The sequence below is a fragment of the Anser brachyrhynchus genome (assembly GCF_964034855.1).
Source record: "Anser brachyrhynchus genome assembly, chromosome: 12".
Lineage (NCBI taxonomy): Eukaryota > Metazoa > Chordata > Aves > Anseriformes > Anatidae > Anser > Anser brachyrhynchus.
In genome coordinates, this window is record NC_137707.1 from 8913875 (window position 1) to 8931017 (window position 17143).

General features: G+C 37.1%; 2 protein-coding genes across 7 annotated transcripts in view; one reads left to right on the top strand and one right to left on the bottom strand.

The window, feature by feature from the left end:
* Positions 1–17143, top strand: part of LOC308176731 (uncharacterized protein) — a 583853-nt gene that overhangs the window by 561032 nt on the left and 5678 nt on the right. The gene's annotated exons all lie outside the window — the stretch shown is intronic.
* CDH11 (cadherin 11) overlaps positions 1–17143 on the bottom strand; it is a 362720-nt gene that overhangs the window by 24656 nt on the left and 320921 nt on the right. For 3 of the 6 annotated variants that reach the window (XM_080552813.1, XM_080552810.1, XM_080552809.1), the window contains one exon: positions 16576–16706. The exons of 1 other annotated variant lie outside the window; for it this stretch is intronic. The gene's annotated coding sequence lies outside the window, so the exon portion shown is untranslated. Of the gene's footprint in view, positions 1–16575; positions 16724–16888; positions 17021–17143 lie in introns of all 6 variants that reach the window. 2 more of the 6 variants (XM_080552811.1, XM_080552812.1) reach the window with 2 other exon arrangements.

Genomic DNA, 17143 nt, shown 5'->3' on the forward strand with positions numbered 1-17143 from the left:
CATTAACAGATTTCAATCACATACAAACGAACATTCGCAATTTTGGTACCAAATAACAGCTCTATCAGAGTAAAGGAAAAACCGTGCAGTACACAAGATTAAATCACAACAGTGGCATACATGAATGCAAAGGGACTCCAAAATGCTCCCATGTAAGTTATCAGTTGACGTATGTAAGACTGAGAATTGTTAAAACAATATTTAGTCCACACTCTGAAGAACATCATGCATAGGGGGATGTCAAAATGTTTGCATGGAAATGCAGTATTTCTCCCTAAATAGCTGTGAGAAGAAGCTGTCAGGGCACTTCTAGCTATGTGGATAATAGGTCTATGTTCTTTAGTTACAGTTGTTACTTATTTTTGGAAATGCAAAGCTAACAAATTTCAATTTTATCATAAGCAAAGTCTGTTCTGCTACCACTAGAAAATACAATCCATCACTATTCCTAGTGAAAATACATTATTCAACTAATTAAGAACTCATCCATCAGCAACCTGAAAAATATTAAAATTATGTCCACAGACTACAGCACAGTGTAGAGCCGGAGTATTGGCGGCTCCAGCATGCATCAGCTCCACTGCCCTTCTGCATCCTCGCACTGAGACTGCAAAATGCAGAGGCACAGCAGAGAGGTGGTGTCAGCTCTAACAGGCTAATCTGAAAAGTCAGTCCGCTCGACAAAACTTCATACACAAATTTGAATGACTGCTTATAGATGACTAACAGACAAAAATAAAGAGCCAGCAATGATTATTTTAATGACAAGACCAGTCACGGAAATGGTCTAGCCAATTTTAAATTTCTTTCGTTATATTTATAGCAAAAATAATCCCAAACATTCATGCTGACTTCCTGTGTGCTATTAAATGACCATATGCCAAATTATAATAGACTAAACAATTTTTTCTGATTTGTCTAGGCTACAACTTCTGGATGATACATTAAAACAGCAATTGTTCTCAGGAATACACTTGGCAGAAAGCAGTCAAGAGCGCAGTGTAGCAATATAATAACAGATGATTATATTCTGAAATGTTTTGCAAGAGTGTCAAGTAAATATAGCAAACTACCAGTCCAAATGAGATTTTAGCTGTAATTAGAATTAGCTGAAAAGATGAACAATTTATTTTACAATAATTTTATTGTCAGATGAAAAAATGAATAGTTTTTTAATAACAGCATAAATATTGGATCCTGGTAGCTCTGGAGGTCAGAACACCCGAGCTCTGGGCAGAAGGATGCAGCACCTCCACAGCTGGAGGAACCCCCGCAGCCCATGGCAGGGAGGGACCCGTTGAGGCTGGGCAGTGCCCCAGCTCCTCAGGGACCTCTCGTCCATGCAGGCAGGTGTTGCAAAACCAACCTGGACGTTTCTCTCCTTTAGGGTCAGGGCCATTCTGAACAGGCTTGGGGCTCATGATCTGTGGCTTAACTTAAATGGTTCATTATTTCTTCCTTGAATACTACAGTCAGGGTCATGAAAATGAACAGTTCCTATGGAAAGAAGGTAGGAAAGATTTCCAGATCAAATAATCAGTTAAGTCCCAGTGAGCCCATACTGGTTAATCTTTAGGGCACATCCTGAATTTAACTGCTTTGGGAGTTTTTATTAAAAGACATGAACTGAGGGATGTGGACTAGTTCTATGTGCAAGTGTACATCTGTCTGATACTGATGTGCATTTGTAAATGTATGCGTAGCAGCGTGAATACAGGATTTAGACATGCCATGTATTTTTATCACCTTGTAGAAATGCTGTATTCTAATACCTGATGCCTAAGTATTTTCGAGAAATTCACATAATTAATATGAAAATATTTTTGAGTGAAGCTAATTCTTGCTGCAGAAAGCTACTCAGCCCTAATCAGTAAGTTTCACATATCTTGATAACTTAATCTTTGGTTTCAATTCAATTTTTCCCCTCTTAACAGAACTTTGTTTTCCTCCTTGACTCATTTCAAGAAAATGGCATCTAAACATTTAAAAATATCCTGGTCCCTTTTGATTATGAAACAAGATAAAATACTTAGTATTTTGTATGGTGTTTTTTTTTTTTTCTATTTTAAAAGTAACTTCCACGTTTGACTTAGTTCTATCAATTGCTTTTTGCTTTTAAACTGCACTGCATTATCAGACCAATCTCTGAATACGTTTTTTAGCTTAGACAGACTCATTGCAAACAATTCTTGTGGAAGAGAAGGCACATCTCATTTTATTTACTTGAAATAGTGTTTCACAAAGTATCAGATCTGCTATACAGCCTATCCAGATTGCATGATACACATGGAAAAAACAGTTCCAAGAACAAGTCCTTCAGTCCTGAAAAATGCCAGAGATTCTAGGTACCCTGAATCTGGACAAGATTAGAATTAAAATTAGAATTACTGTATCTTCCCACTGGAACCAGAGTATGCCTGGTTTTTTCTTCCCAGAGCTACCTATATGATGCACAGAACTGAAGAAGGTGCAACACTGGCACCTCATCATTTCATCATTCCCAAGGTGTACTTTAAATGGAATGAGCTGAACGAAAGGACAAGACAATATTCATTGGTTTTTTTGTTTGTTGTTGTTGTTGTTGTTGTTTGTTTTTTGTTTTTAAAAAAACTTTCAGCTGCACTACAGTAGTGAAGGGCTTTGTGCATGTTATTCCAGTCAGGAAATCATCCCATCAGGAGATGGATTTTCACTTCCTCCAGTGAACCCCTTCTCCCACAGCAGCATCAGGACACAGAGCTCTATTCATATACCCATAGAGTTCCTTCTCGAAGTGCCAGAATCGTGGCCCTTACTCATCACATACAAAATAGGAAAATGAAAAACTAAAAGACTCCAAACCCAGCTAACTGACTTTATGAATATGACAAATCCCATGAGACTAGTCATGTATATAATTATCTACTGGCAGTCAAGCATTAAAGGACAATATCCAGTAGTCTAATGTAAAACATTTTGTTTAAATGACAAGAGCTCTGATCTCTGATATAGGAAAAGATTTTCATGCTGTATATGTAACCGGTAAATCTCATTTTTCTCAATGTTTAATTCTAAAACAGACCGCCAGCAACTAACTCCCTGTGAGCCCTTCAGAGGCACTAAATCTCTCTTCTTGGTGAAGCATATTTCAGGTCTCACTGGAGCAAACAGCAAATAACCCTCATCTGAATGCAAATTGATATCAAGTCTTTTGTGTCACTCACAAAACATAATTAGGCTTTTGAGACAAAAGTAGTCCATAAAAGGAATTTTTTTTAATCTTTAAAGATATTTGGGAAAACAATTCTGCTAGTTATTCCACTAAATGAGAGCCACACCCCCCCGCCCCGCCCCCCCCCCCCCTTAACACACTCTTCATATTCCACTGTGTTGCATGGGAGCATGATGCAATTATAAAGGATTATAACCCAAAGTTGCAGTTTTGCGGAATTAACGTGTGTATATATTTAAGTTTATATATCGTGTGCAAACAGATGAAACTTCTAGGGATATCCTGCTATAGCAAGGCTCTAGGTCATGGTAAGATTTGTATGTACTAAATATATAAATAAAATCTTAACAGAACAGGTGATTTTCATCTTTAGCAATAAAAGTTACCTTCTAAAATGCATAGTAAGCTTTGTAGAATCCTATTCTGAGTTCTGTAGAATCTTGTGCATAGAAATCCTAATCCTTTGCAATTTTAAATTATATTTTATAGCAGTGTATAGGATTACTGAGATGTTTAAAGCCAATAATCCCCAGCTGCTCCAAAGAATAGTTTCTGAAATGTAGCCATATTTTCCTGTAGCAGCTTTGAGATTCAGTGTTAGGAAGCCATAGACAAAGAACCATAAAATGATGGTTCTTTGAAAATAGAAGTCACTTTGAAAGAAAGAGGAAGAAAAATAACCTCTTTATATTGTGATATATCCTTCAGTATTCACCTCTGAAACAATCGTGGAAGGCAAGTATTTTTACCAGACTTTGATTTAATTTGTACTCATTCAAGAAGAGTGAAATTGCCATTTGGTGTTGCTCATACAAAGCAGTAGAAAGTAGGAAGACAACTTAGTACATTATGAAGTGAATGACATAGAAATAAGCCTGAGAGAGTGATATTAAAAGGCTTGGGAAATGAAAAATGGCTGTAAACAGAGTTTTACATTTACTTGCTGCCCCAGGGAGATCCACTTAAGATAAATGTGACAGAGGCTGTCTGTTTTTAAGCATAAACTCTACAGGAAAACAACTAGCATAAGAAAGGTAGTCTTATTAAAGAACATGGTGATTGATAGAGTCATTTGAAGTAATGACTAAGCTCTTCGTAGAGTTTATTTTAAATAGTAATTGCATTCTCGCGCATCTCAGACAAACTGGAATTCTTATAATTTCTTGTAAACTGAAAGCCCAATATAGCTACAGCTTATGCCCATGCTAGTTTTAATATATTTTTCTATTATGTAAGTGGTTATAAATGACACCTCTAGGAGAAAGTAAGTGGCATCTAAAATCAACTTACTTCCAACTACTAATACTGTGCTCAGATGCTAAGACAACCCTGAATATTTTTCTCTAAGAATTTATAACTAACACTTGTGCTGTGACTGGGGGTCTTTTTGGTTTATGACAAAAATGAGACAAAGTCAAGATTAAGGAATGATAACTGAGAACCTAGCAAAAACTAATGACTACAGGCAGGCCTATTCAGCTACCAAACCAAGCCAGAATGAATTCCAGCAAATGATCAATTTCTGTTCTGATCTACAACCTCTTGCTGAAGGGCAAACATCCTCCACGCAATCAGAAATCTAAACTGAATCTGCTGTGTTGTACTTACAGCTTCATTTCTAGAGGCAGCTTCAGCAGTGCTGTTGAAATGCCAGACAATTATAGCATCTTGCGTGGTCTTTATATAACCAACATAAATACATAACACTAAAGAGCACAAAAGCTATGGAACGTCTTTCTCTACAACACATTTTATAGTGCCAAAGCTTTTGGGTTATTCTGGTTGAAGTCCTACTATGTAGTGAAAGCAGTTACCCAATGCAGATATTGCATAGTTTTTGCATACCCCATGCACAGCATGTGTAATACATTTACATATATATAAAGTACCTTAGAATGGAGTTTCCCATACAGTTCTTTTTTTTTTCCTCTCCAGAACACCAAAATACTTTAAAAATATTTTTCTTCAAAAAAAGTGATTCCAGTTTATCATAGAAATAATTACTTCTGCAAAACATCTGAGCAGGGAATGCACTGCTATATCTATAATCAATTTCTTCACTGCACAGAGCCTTCCTCTACAAAATGTTTTGCCACTTTGAATAGAATTCTACTAGACTACTCGATCCCCTGGTCCCCTTCAATTTGATCTCCGTCAAGTAGGAAGGTTTCTGATAGAAGACTGCCACTTCAGAAGCACATGCAAACCACCTTGAAAAGACAGCAGTTTGTTTAAGTCTAGCAACCATTGTGATTCTCATTTAGAGAGGCTCACATAATTAGATTCTCTGTAACACTTATCTTTATAAAACTTGACAACTTAGTGAATTACCAAGAGTCTCTTTCATTTTCAAATACATTTGACAGGGAAAGAAAGGTGAGAGCTAAATTTCTAATCAAATTCCCCTCCTTTTCTCAGCTTTCTTGGAGCTGCAGAGGGATGAGTTCAGATCCTTCAGCCATGCATATGCAAGGTTCTTTCTGATTGCTTGCTTAACTGTTCAAGTTGAGTGCAAATTTCCTCCATAAAGAGCATAAAAGCCACTTTGAGATATTTTGAATGAACAATTGAATCAATAATTAATTTTTTCATAGGCAGATATTGTCTGTGAAGAGACTATTTTGGCTCAACAGCATGAGGCAATAACAACAGAATACTCAAACCCATTCCTAATGCAGTGTCAATAGCCCTAATAAAAGACACCATCACTGTTGAGGTACCTAACGGGAGGCTAAAGCAGACAGGATCAAAACTGCAGATTTAACTGATTATTTAAAATCCATTAAATCACAAGATTATAATTCAAGCAATGTTTTCATGAGTATTTCCTGGGACATCTTGTTGTAAGTAGTCACCATAGAACTTTTGCACTTTAAAAAAACCACACGCACAAACAAAAAAATGCCTTCATTAAGAGATAACCTTCCCTTTGGCCCCCGTGTGGTGTGATCTGCTCTGAGCACAAATCAGAGGAGCCATTTGTATATTCACTGTTCCAAGTGATGTGATCCAAAGCTATGAGGACTAAAACATAATTCCCAGTATTACGATAAAAATAAAACAAAATAAAATAAAATTTAAAAAGGGCAACGAGGTGCTGAGGTGCTGCAATTAGACGCTAAGCATATAAATAGATGCTAAGCAAAAAAACAGGCTTGCCAGCTTGCAATTAAAATTTGTTTTTCACGCAAGTGATACATGTGCAAAAAAAGAGCAAAAGATTCAGTGTATTTTACATGAACATAATTCATTCCAAGTCAAACCTGTTCAATTTTATATTTCTAACTGATCATACGGAACACTAACACATCCCAGAGAGTACAGATTGGCCTATTTCTGACCTGTAATTACAGGTGATTGTGACAAACCACTTCATTGCTATTCTTCTGATAAACACCATTAACAACAAGAGCTGGGAAACAGTGGCTTCCTGCTGTTAGAACGATGCTTGGGGCCTACGCGATAATGCAGAAGAGGCAAACTTCAAATATCTTGAACCTATAGCTGTTCTTGCATAAAAACACTAGCTTCAGAAACTGATTTTCCACAGAAAGCTGATCATGGGAAATTGGCAAAAATGGGCATTTGTTTAATTAGATTAGTGTTATTCATAGCTGAAGCTATGAATCAGCTAGATTAGATATATTCTGGAAGTGCATTACTTGAATATGAAATACTCTACCTCTTGCCATTTATTTTTTTTTATGTCAAGCGCAAATCTTGACCTTAACAGAGCAATAATCAGGATTTGTGGCATATATTTACAGCTTAGATCAACATTCTTAGATCATTAATGTCCTTGTTAACAACAGGACAGTAGGAAAGTATTTGTATGTGAATAAACACATGGCCAGTCAAGTAAAGCTTTAGATTCTGGATCTGTAACTGATAGCTTTCTCTCTAATGGAGACCAGTGATGTGTGACTTAAAAATGAGCTTGAGGAAAAGAAACGGGAAAACAACCTGACACTTGGTAGAATTGCTGGATTGAAAGCAGCGTAATTTTTGGATGGAATGACCATAATATTAGGCAAGTACACATGAAAGAATTTATATTCATGGAAGAAAAATAGAGGCCAATAATAACAACAAAAAGAATTAACATACACGTATACATAAAAAAAAAGACTGAAAGCTTCAGTCAAAAGGATGGAATTACACATTTCTTTTCACATTAAATATACCCTAATGTTCAGCATATTTTGTACCAAAACGTTCTTTTCAAAAAGTTGCCAGGGTGATATCACTATTTCAATCCAACCAATTTCCTTTGAAGTCTCCCATAATGGCAATTAAATAAATTGCTCTTGTAGTACTTATGTTTTTTCTGGAAAGGGAACTGTTAGGGTAAAGAGAGATGAGAGAGTCTGTCACCAAACATAATCTTTCGAAATACGTTTGTACATTTATGGGAAAAATGATGGAATACTTACAAACTCTGGACCTTTCTAGTTTTTTTTAAAAGGAAATGTCTACCTGACAGTTGAAATAAGAAACAAACTAAAATGACTGCTGACAGTCCTGGGAGCATATATAGAAAGCAAATGAAAGTTATGAGTCAATAGAAAGCTTTTAAAGACTGTATGTGTTAAGCCCAAGAGAGATAGTGTGAACTAGAAGCCCAAATTACCGTCTTAGAAGCAAGTGGACAAGATGAAGGTGACTGAAAGCCTAAGAGGGTAAATGTACAGTATAAAATGGCATTCTCCATGCAAGCACAAATACATCATGTTTGTAAGAGCATGAGGCTTTGGAGGCCAGGTTACTATAACTCCATTAAGAGAGTTCCTGCATGGCAATTCACCAGTTCAAACATCTCTAACCTCTGTGAATTTTATCTTATTAGACAGAGAGAAATGAGGCTTTCACAGTTCCAGTGAATTTCCAAATACATAACAACTCAGTCTCATCTGTACTTTTCCTCTCACTTACAAGTCAGGTTAAAATTGTTAGTTACAGCATTTTGAGTGTGCCATGAATTGAGTTTTGTTTATGTTTTTCCTCAGTTAAATTTCTTATACTTTGGTAAAGATTCCCCTTTGTAGAAATCGACCATATGCCTGCCAAGCAACCTGTGGCATCCACTGATTTAACCATTAGAACTGACTGACATAACCTCTGCCTTGTTCTCTGCTCTAGTCTGGTATCTCAGCCTTCACAGAATCTGAATGCAATACTGGTGCTTGATGGTTTTGTTCACATTACAGAGAATCTGCAGTTTTTCCTATAAAAGCCTACATAAAATCCATTCAGTGGGTATTTGCTTTTCTTAGCATATAATGCTGAACACTTCTATCTTCCTTTTTCCTTTAAATCTCTTTGGTAAATAATATACGGTTGCATAAGACTAGCTCACATGTATCAGTATTTGAATTTCTTTATGGTGTTTTTTACAATACCACATCCAAGGATGGTGATATGGTGCTCTTCTACAATGCTAACCCTGTATTTTCTTGCCATCTTGAAGAACAAAAGACAGTACTTTGACCCCAAAAACTCAAAAGAGGGAGCAAAAAGGAAAAGGAATGATTTGGTACCATTTGTCCCTTCACCTGCAGCCAAAAATAGTTTCCTGGAAATCCAGTGGTCAGAGAGAATAAAGCACCAGACAGGCACCAGCTGGAGAAACTGGATCTGGGGACTCATCCAAGAGCTGGGAACATCTTTCTGAACAGACAGTTATATTTCTTGTTCAAATGCAATGGCTGTCAGGGTAAACATTGCCTCAAAAAACTTAACGTGTTCTTTTAAAGCTATTTCTGCAAATGATGTGGACCCCTTCTGGTTTAAGCTTTAGTAAGTGCTCAGATATAGACCCAAGGAATGATAAATGTATATTATAAGCAGAAAAGACTCATTATGAAGGTCATATGCAGGCACTTTATATTATTTGTAAACAGAGCTATAACTAAACCCAGCACACGGTAACGTGAATGACTATGTAAAAAATGAAACTAATATGAATATTTTCTAAATGCCTATTTAATAGTGGGGTTTAATTAAATAGTGTAAAATAATTTTCCACGTGTATCATGAGCTTGTTACAATTTCAGACCCTTGTAAGACACTGAATATGGTGTTGGCATTGCTTGCAATGTGCCAAAGACTGTGTGAAACTGACAGCACAGGCCTCAGGACTCGTAGGCTTCATCTGGATTTGTTTTGGTCTGCCTGGAACTTGGTTTTATTTAGCTTGCTTGGATGTAATAGCTTATCTGAGGACCAACTGACTATTGTCTCTTTTTTTTTCCCCCCTTAGTTTTAGATGACTGTGTGATGTAATACTGTTACTGTATGTATACATTTGCAAGGGACAGATAAAAACAACAAGTAGCTAATTTGTATAGAATGAAGTACCTATGACCCTTGAATAAAATGCAGCATAGAGTCACGCACAGGATGATATGAGGAGGCTCTGAAGTCCAGGTACAAGATGTGAGTGAAGACCCCAGGCTGTAAACTGCTCACTAGGGGTCTGCTACTGGCCACTGAAAGAATTTAACCTTGGAAGCTGCCCAAAAGCTGTTTCAGGGATAACACAGGTAGCACATAACACAAGACAACATTTGATATACGTGTAACGCACCATTCACAATAAAACTGGATACAATATGGAACCAGAGAGCCATGAAAAAAAAAGAGCAAGGTATAGAGATGTGGAGCGCGTCAGCAAACACAAAAATGACTCCAGGTGGACACCAGAGCGAGGAAGAGGAAGGAGCCATCATCGTACTGCTCTGGGATGCGAGGGCCCTCTGTCCAGCCCAGGCTGAGGACAACTGCCTGAGAGGCAGCTGGCAGCCAGAGTGACACCAGAGGAAGGGTAGATGCTAGGAAGCTTATGTGTATCACTTAACTGTACATAATATTGGACTAATGATTCTTTGTTTAGACTGTTGAGACTTTAAGGATAACAACACATCCTTGGCTTCACATTTAAGTTTTGTTCCTTTGGCCTAAATGAACCACACAAGCATAATAAACTGATAGAGGAATCAAGCAACCTAGTCTGTAACCTGGATGCAGCACACTGCTAACTGCTCACAGACAAAGTAGTTCACTTGAACAAAAGACAGTATCATCAACTCTATGTGAGCTCACATTAAAGAAAATGGAGCCCATGCTGACAGGAATTAACAGGATGTGGGGAGCAAAAGTTTAACCCAGATAATGACTGGGCCAGCAGAGCACTAACCTCTGTTCAGGAGAGTTGGTTCTGACAGTTTTTAAAAGAGCCACTACCATTCTATTCCTTGCTGAGAAGCTTCCCCACTTAAATATTTAACTCATCCTTATATTTGTTAAGCAAAAGCACTTTAAAGCAAATCAAACTGCTGCAGATCTACAAGGAGAAAAAAGGTCATTCCATTTTATGCAAGGTTTCTTGAAAACACAGCTATTGCATTGTACTGTTTATCCTGCAAGCAGCAAAGTAGCAGTAGGCACCGGGTCACTAGCTGTACTGTGAACCAGCACAACACAGTCTTTTTTGAGCTTTCCTTGAAGTGAATCATTGTGATTCACCGAAAAGCTGTTCCCTGTGATGAGGCTGTTCTCTCCTGTGTCTTATGCAGGGCAGAGAGGGAGAGAAGACAAAAGCAGTACCTTTGGACATGCAAACAGTAGAACATAATAATGAAGTTTGCAGTTAGCACTCAGTCTTGCAATTAACAGCTCACTAGTGAGTGCTAAATGTCTGTGCAAACGCACACTGCAGCTCATGCGTGTTGCCTACAGTGAAAGTTTGAAAACAGCTCTGGAGGTCTAGGGAGAGTCTTTTGGTTGGTCAGTTATTTTTGCTTCATTGCTGCAGCCTCAGATCACAAAATGTAGCTTATAGCATGAAACTAAGCCAAGATAGCCAGGAGGCCTGTGACCAGCAACCAGGCTTTTGAGGTTACGTAATCTGTTTTTCTATTTTGAGGGGAGAGAAGGAAGGGAGGCCAAATACCCAAGTTTCTCTTGTAATAAGTATAAGCTTGTGAAAGTCCAATGAGATCAGATCCCAGAGCCATCACTTTTCAGTATTTTAGGCTGTTGTTTGTAAAAGGAGATCATGTTCATAAACTGAACCAGAGAATACCCCAGAGGGTCAGTCCTGTGTTTGATTCCAAACATTATATTGGCTCAGGCTTCCCATTTTCTGGCCTCCCTGTTATCCTGCTGAATTCATTAGAAGGTTGTGGCTACTGGCCAAAAGAAATGGTTAATCCATCCCAGACCCTACATTGTTTGAAATATCTTCTAAGACAGGAATTTATAGCATTGCTATAATAAAACTCAGATTTCAACATTAAAGGACAAGCTTGTGGTACTTGCCACGCATACCAGAATTATACAGAAAATCTGAACCATGAAACTCTGAGGAAATTAGGAAAATATTCAGTAACATCTAGAAAGAGGCCATTAAGATTTAGTTATACCTTTAAGCAAGAGCTAAATCACAGATGATGCTATACAGGTAGCTGCAATGAAGCTAAAAGAAATGCCACTGAATTATAGATCCTTTGGTTTTGCTACAGAGCAATTTTGGATAGCAATTTTAGACTGGTCTGGGGCACTTACTACCTTAGACAAGAAAAGACGGGACAGAGTCCTGATTGTGCCCTCACTTGGCCCCTCCATGCCACTTCTCAGCTCCAAGAAGGTTTGTTTTTTCTTTGATGCATCTGCTTAGTGTGTTCTAGTCTATTCTCTTTCATAATATGTTTGTTATTATGCATTCAAAGAATAATGAACTATGTGCTTTCTATCCCAAAAGAGTGCATATTAATCTTACAGGAATTACAAAGTATTGCTTTTATAGACAAGAAACCGTATTGCTTTTTCCTGTAAAGGAACAGAAGTATAGACTTAGCCTAAAACCTTGGAACAAACCTTCATTTATGAGACAGGGGAATCATTTTTATTCCACTGCATGAATTCAGTGGGCTGCCACAGGCCAGTCATAATCTGTTATTGTTTCCCTGCAACCTTGTACTATTAATTTTTCTTTTTAATGAACTGTCCAGTCTAGTTTAGCTATGGGAACTATGATGGAGCTGCAATATAAATGGTTTATGCCATGCCTTTGTCAAAAGGCTTTCCCCTAAAGCACTAGAATATAATTGAAAAGCCATTTTAAAATAAAGTAACTGAATGGTTGCAAATGCAGGTTGTCAGGAATAAAGTGGGAAAATCCTATGCATTATATTAGATTTTACCAATCACAACTTGTGTGACTTTATTAGTGTTTACGCAAATTAGTAAAGCCACAAATTGCATATGTTTGCATGGTTATATTAGAAGGTATTCAAGAAAGATACTGAAGCTATTTTTAAGAAGTTTTTCTTCAACAGTAACCAACACTGTAGCAATTGGTTTGATTAAATGTCTCAAAATAATTAAATACACTATATTTTGTTTTGCTTTATGGCATAAAAAAATATGTCCATGTTTGAGACAGTAAATGAGCTTCTGAGTAGCACTGAAGACAGTTTTTGTTGCATATGAAACCTTGAATGGCTAAGTGCACAGTACTCTTTTTATATGCATGTGCGAAATATATTTTTTTCTTTTGCTTAGATTTTCTAGTCCTCTGTATGCACTTTTGTATTGTTATTACTATTATGAAAGACCAAAGAGAGGAACTATAGAGCATTTATAATCAAAGATGACATCAATTTTCTCAATAAACATGCAATGAGTTCATTACATCAATGATTTGAAGATCAAAATTGTTTCTGAAAAATGTTGATTTAGTTTTCGGTTCCCACCTTTAAAATAACTACCGAAATTTTGTCAGAAATTAATTACATAGGAACACATATTGCCCAACTAATATCAAAATACTTGAAGTTGTTTTGACTCATGGGAACTTGGGTTTTTGGTGATTTTTTTAGCCAAGGTATGAACCTTTCCAATGTCTTTTTCTTCTCTTATGGTCAGTCCCTGCAGTTTGTATAGTGCAGTCACTCCTTTGCTTAGTAAACCTCTTGCCTCCTGGGAGCCTCCAGAGTTTCCTGTGACATAGTCCAGCCAAAGTGCTTGAGCACACAGGGCAGAGCACAATGTAGCCCAAATAAGGCTGGAATTTCCCAGAAGGCTGGGAAAAGGCAGAGTTAAGTGTTTGACAACCCATTTCTTTTCAGCACTGGAGCAGAAACAAGATTTTTGTCAATAAGACCTGCGTTTCAGTTCTTTCAGAAGCCTTGATGATTTATAACAAAATAGTGATTTCTCTGGTATCTGTTTGACCAGAATATACCTCTTATACCATTCTAACAATATTTCCAAAGGTGCTTGGAAATAAGCTCAAGCAAGCCTTCAGGAGAACCAGCAAAGCAGAGGTAACAAATTCAGACTCCAGCTCATTAAACTGAATGTGTGCAATGAGACTGACACAAGCAAATTGTTCTTGACATTTCACTCTCAGGCCATAGTTTAAGAAGAACTTGTGGATTCAATGTACTTTGGACCACCATCCCACTAAAATCAAAAACTTTGCACTAATCTAAGAGCCTATGCCATTTAGACTAGCAATATTCAACTAAAATATATGCAATAAACTAATCCTGCAGATATGCTGTTTGTTCTGTGGTGCAGTTTTGTGGGTTGAAGGTGAGATTTCAAAAATCTAGGGCTTAAAACCTATATAAATGGCTACTTGTTCAGAACTGAAGTAAGATGTAATACAGACTACAGCAGGCAACTGGAGATGTAACACTGTCTGTTCAGATATGTAGGCCTCATGAAACATGCTAGCATTGTAATAAGACAGGGTGATTCTACGCAACTGAAAACTTATCTCCTTTCCACATAGCATTTGTGCAGAAACAAAGCAACACAGCAATTTCCTTTCAATATCTACCCTGTATGCCAGGAACACTGTATTTTTCCTATTACAGGCTAGGTTTACTATGTGACAATTAAAAACAAATAATAAAAAGGACTTTATATCTGTAAGAGGCAATTTATACGTTATACAATACTGAATTTGTATATCCAGCAAGTGAACCTAGGTTTTTTATCTTGTATAAGATAGATTTTTAATTACGGCAGTATTCTTTTTTGGGGGGGTCTTATGAATTGACCCCCATGGATTGAGCATTCATATATAATGTTTTTCAGAGTAATGTAATAGAGAAGAAACTCATCAATCAAGCCTACTCTCACCCCCTTCAGAACTTCAGTACATAGACCCCATGCAGCATAGGAAGGAAATCCCTAGTCAGGATAATCCCACTTAAGGAAACTACTGGTCATTTTTGGTGTGACCGAGTAGCCAAGCCTACATCATAGCTCCAAAAGAGCTCAGTTGTGTCTTTCTGTCTGTGCTGTTCTTCTTTGTTCCATTAACAACAGTTAAACATGAATATTTACTTTGTCAACCCTTTGATTATCTGGATACTGCAACAGGAAATTTGCATTCCTGAACAGGCACAGCTGGAAACAATTTAAGAAAGAAAGATCCTTCAAAAGAAGAGAAGAGAATTTAAGAAGCATATGGATGCCCAGGTTTACATGATAATCAACGAAAGCATGCTTGTTCCTCCTGTTTTGTAAGGAGCCACTTCACACTCCAACCAGAGAGAACATCCTACAGTCACTCTGCAGGAAGCTTGCTTTCAGAAATGATTTGCTTAAACTCTGAAATGTAAAAAAGTCTTCCAAAATAGATACAACAGTTTCTCAGATAAGACAGTTAAAAATAAATAAATAAATCTTGAGTAGAGACCCAGACTGCTAAATTCATACTAGTGCGAGTGAAGAGATTTTCTTTAAGATTATTCATCCAGTCGTTTAATTTGTTAAAATTAAATCTGTTTGGAAGTATAGCTCTGAAGTCAAGAACATAAAGAGTAGAACAAACCCTGAGCCAAACCACGAAGGGAGATATAAGAAAGTGCCAGAAGAGGCAAACTGAAACAGTTCAATGAGAAACTATGAGAAGATCCACATAACTGTGCATGGACAGGAGACTCAATGAAACCAAAAGCACAACTAATTTAAGGTATTTTTGCTATTTCTTTTTGATGCCCATATATGAACTTGAAACCTAGTCAGGAAGTCTTTGGTCAAACTGAACCATCTTTAATTTCATTCAATTGAAAAGTTGTATGTTAAAAAGAGCAGAGCATTGCTTGCAAAATTTGGACCTTGTGTTCAGTGAATGACAGGATATGAATTTCATATGCTGAGCTATTCCTAATGAAGAAGCAAAGGAGCTCACACATTTCCCAACTAAATTAAATTGAATGCTGTTGGTATCACTGTCAAATATGCCCTGTTTCATCTTCACAATAATTGCTGCAGCCCACCTTAACAAGTTGGTGGAGACCATATACATATATCCTATATAGCTGCTCACACAGATGCTGGCCCATTTGGCTGCTAGAATTAAGATTATCGCCATTTAAGGACATTTCCACTGAAATGAAGCATCTTTCAAGCAGGACTTGAGTGCACTGAACACGAAAACTGTGAATGAGTCAGCTAGACAAAGAGCTTTAATATTATGGCTTTGTACTCTTTATCCAAAGCAATTCAGATGGGATCTTACCTTTGACCATAAAAATTATAATATTTATGTATTTGTTATCTAATACATTTAATCTATTTCCCTGTTAAGTTAAAAAAAAAAAAAGCATGAATACTTCTGTAGGTGGCCAGTTCTCACATCTGAGGAATCACTGGTTTCAGCAGCAGCACAAATGAAAGTCTCACAGGGTATGAAAAATTAAAGGCATCAGAGCAGCAGATATAACTATTTTTAGGTATAGGGTTTCCCAAATTGCCCTATTTCCACACTTTCTACAGCCACCTTCTCTGAAACCCAAGAGTCACCACTGCAGTTTTTTTTCTAACCCAAGTCAGAGCATTTCTTTTAAACTCAGAGGTATTGCACAAAATATCAAAGAAGTAAACCAAATATGGTATTAATCACTCACTCATGTAGGTCCAGAGTAAGAAAAGTATGAATCTTTTTGACTGATGAAATCAAGTTGCAAGCCTGTATATTAGAAAATTAGTTACATTTCTGCTTTTCATTGATATATTGTTGTGAGTTTTCAAGAGGTTCTCTGATGTTTTAAACAAGAAATAAGCGTGATACAAAAATGTACCATATCAAACCATGCTTTACACACATAGCAGGACAGACACTGTCCTACAGCACCAGCTTTCCTGAGCTCAAGACCAATGGATAAGCTATGTATGAAATTGCATGAGATAAACTTGCTAACAGCTCACAAGCAAGAGATTATAGTCATTGCAGAAATTTTCCCCTATATTGCACAAATATTGGAGACACTGTAGAAACAGGCGATGGCTAAATGTATCTGACTTGTTACTCAGAAGATCATACAGTTGGATGTAGTACTTACCTTCACCCACTGGAAACTCGTTGCCAATTTACGTAGCATATTCCACACATTTGAAAAGTCACTTAATGACACTGTGACAACAGTGCAGATGCAAGCTTTCTACTGCCACTTATCCAGTACTTCAGCTCTGGCTGCAAAGAATGAAAAACTTCATTTGAAATCCAATGCAGTGTCAGTACCATAATAAAAGAAAATTCAAGTCGAGCCTATAAACTATCACAGTAGCCCAAAGAGAGTTTAAAGACTAGCAATTAAATAATACTTACATGCCAAAAACAGAATTAATAAATAGCTTTTACCTTAACAGACTTACTATTGCAAGAATGTTCCCACAACTAAAATGCTGGAGGCCATCTCAATATTCCTTCACATCTTTTTTGTTATCTCCTGAAAAAACATTTCTACGGAAAATCTGTTCTGGGAACATTATCCAATACAAGACACACTGGAGGGAAAAAAAGAGTAACAGCTGCAGATACCATTAGCCAACACAACGTGCTTTGAACATTTCTAAGTGCTCTAAAGGCATACTAGAAAATTAGTATTTTTACCATTATGACAGAGAAGG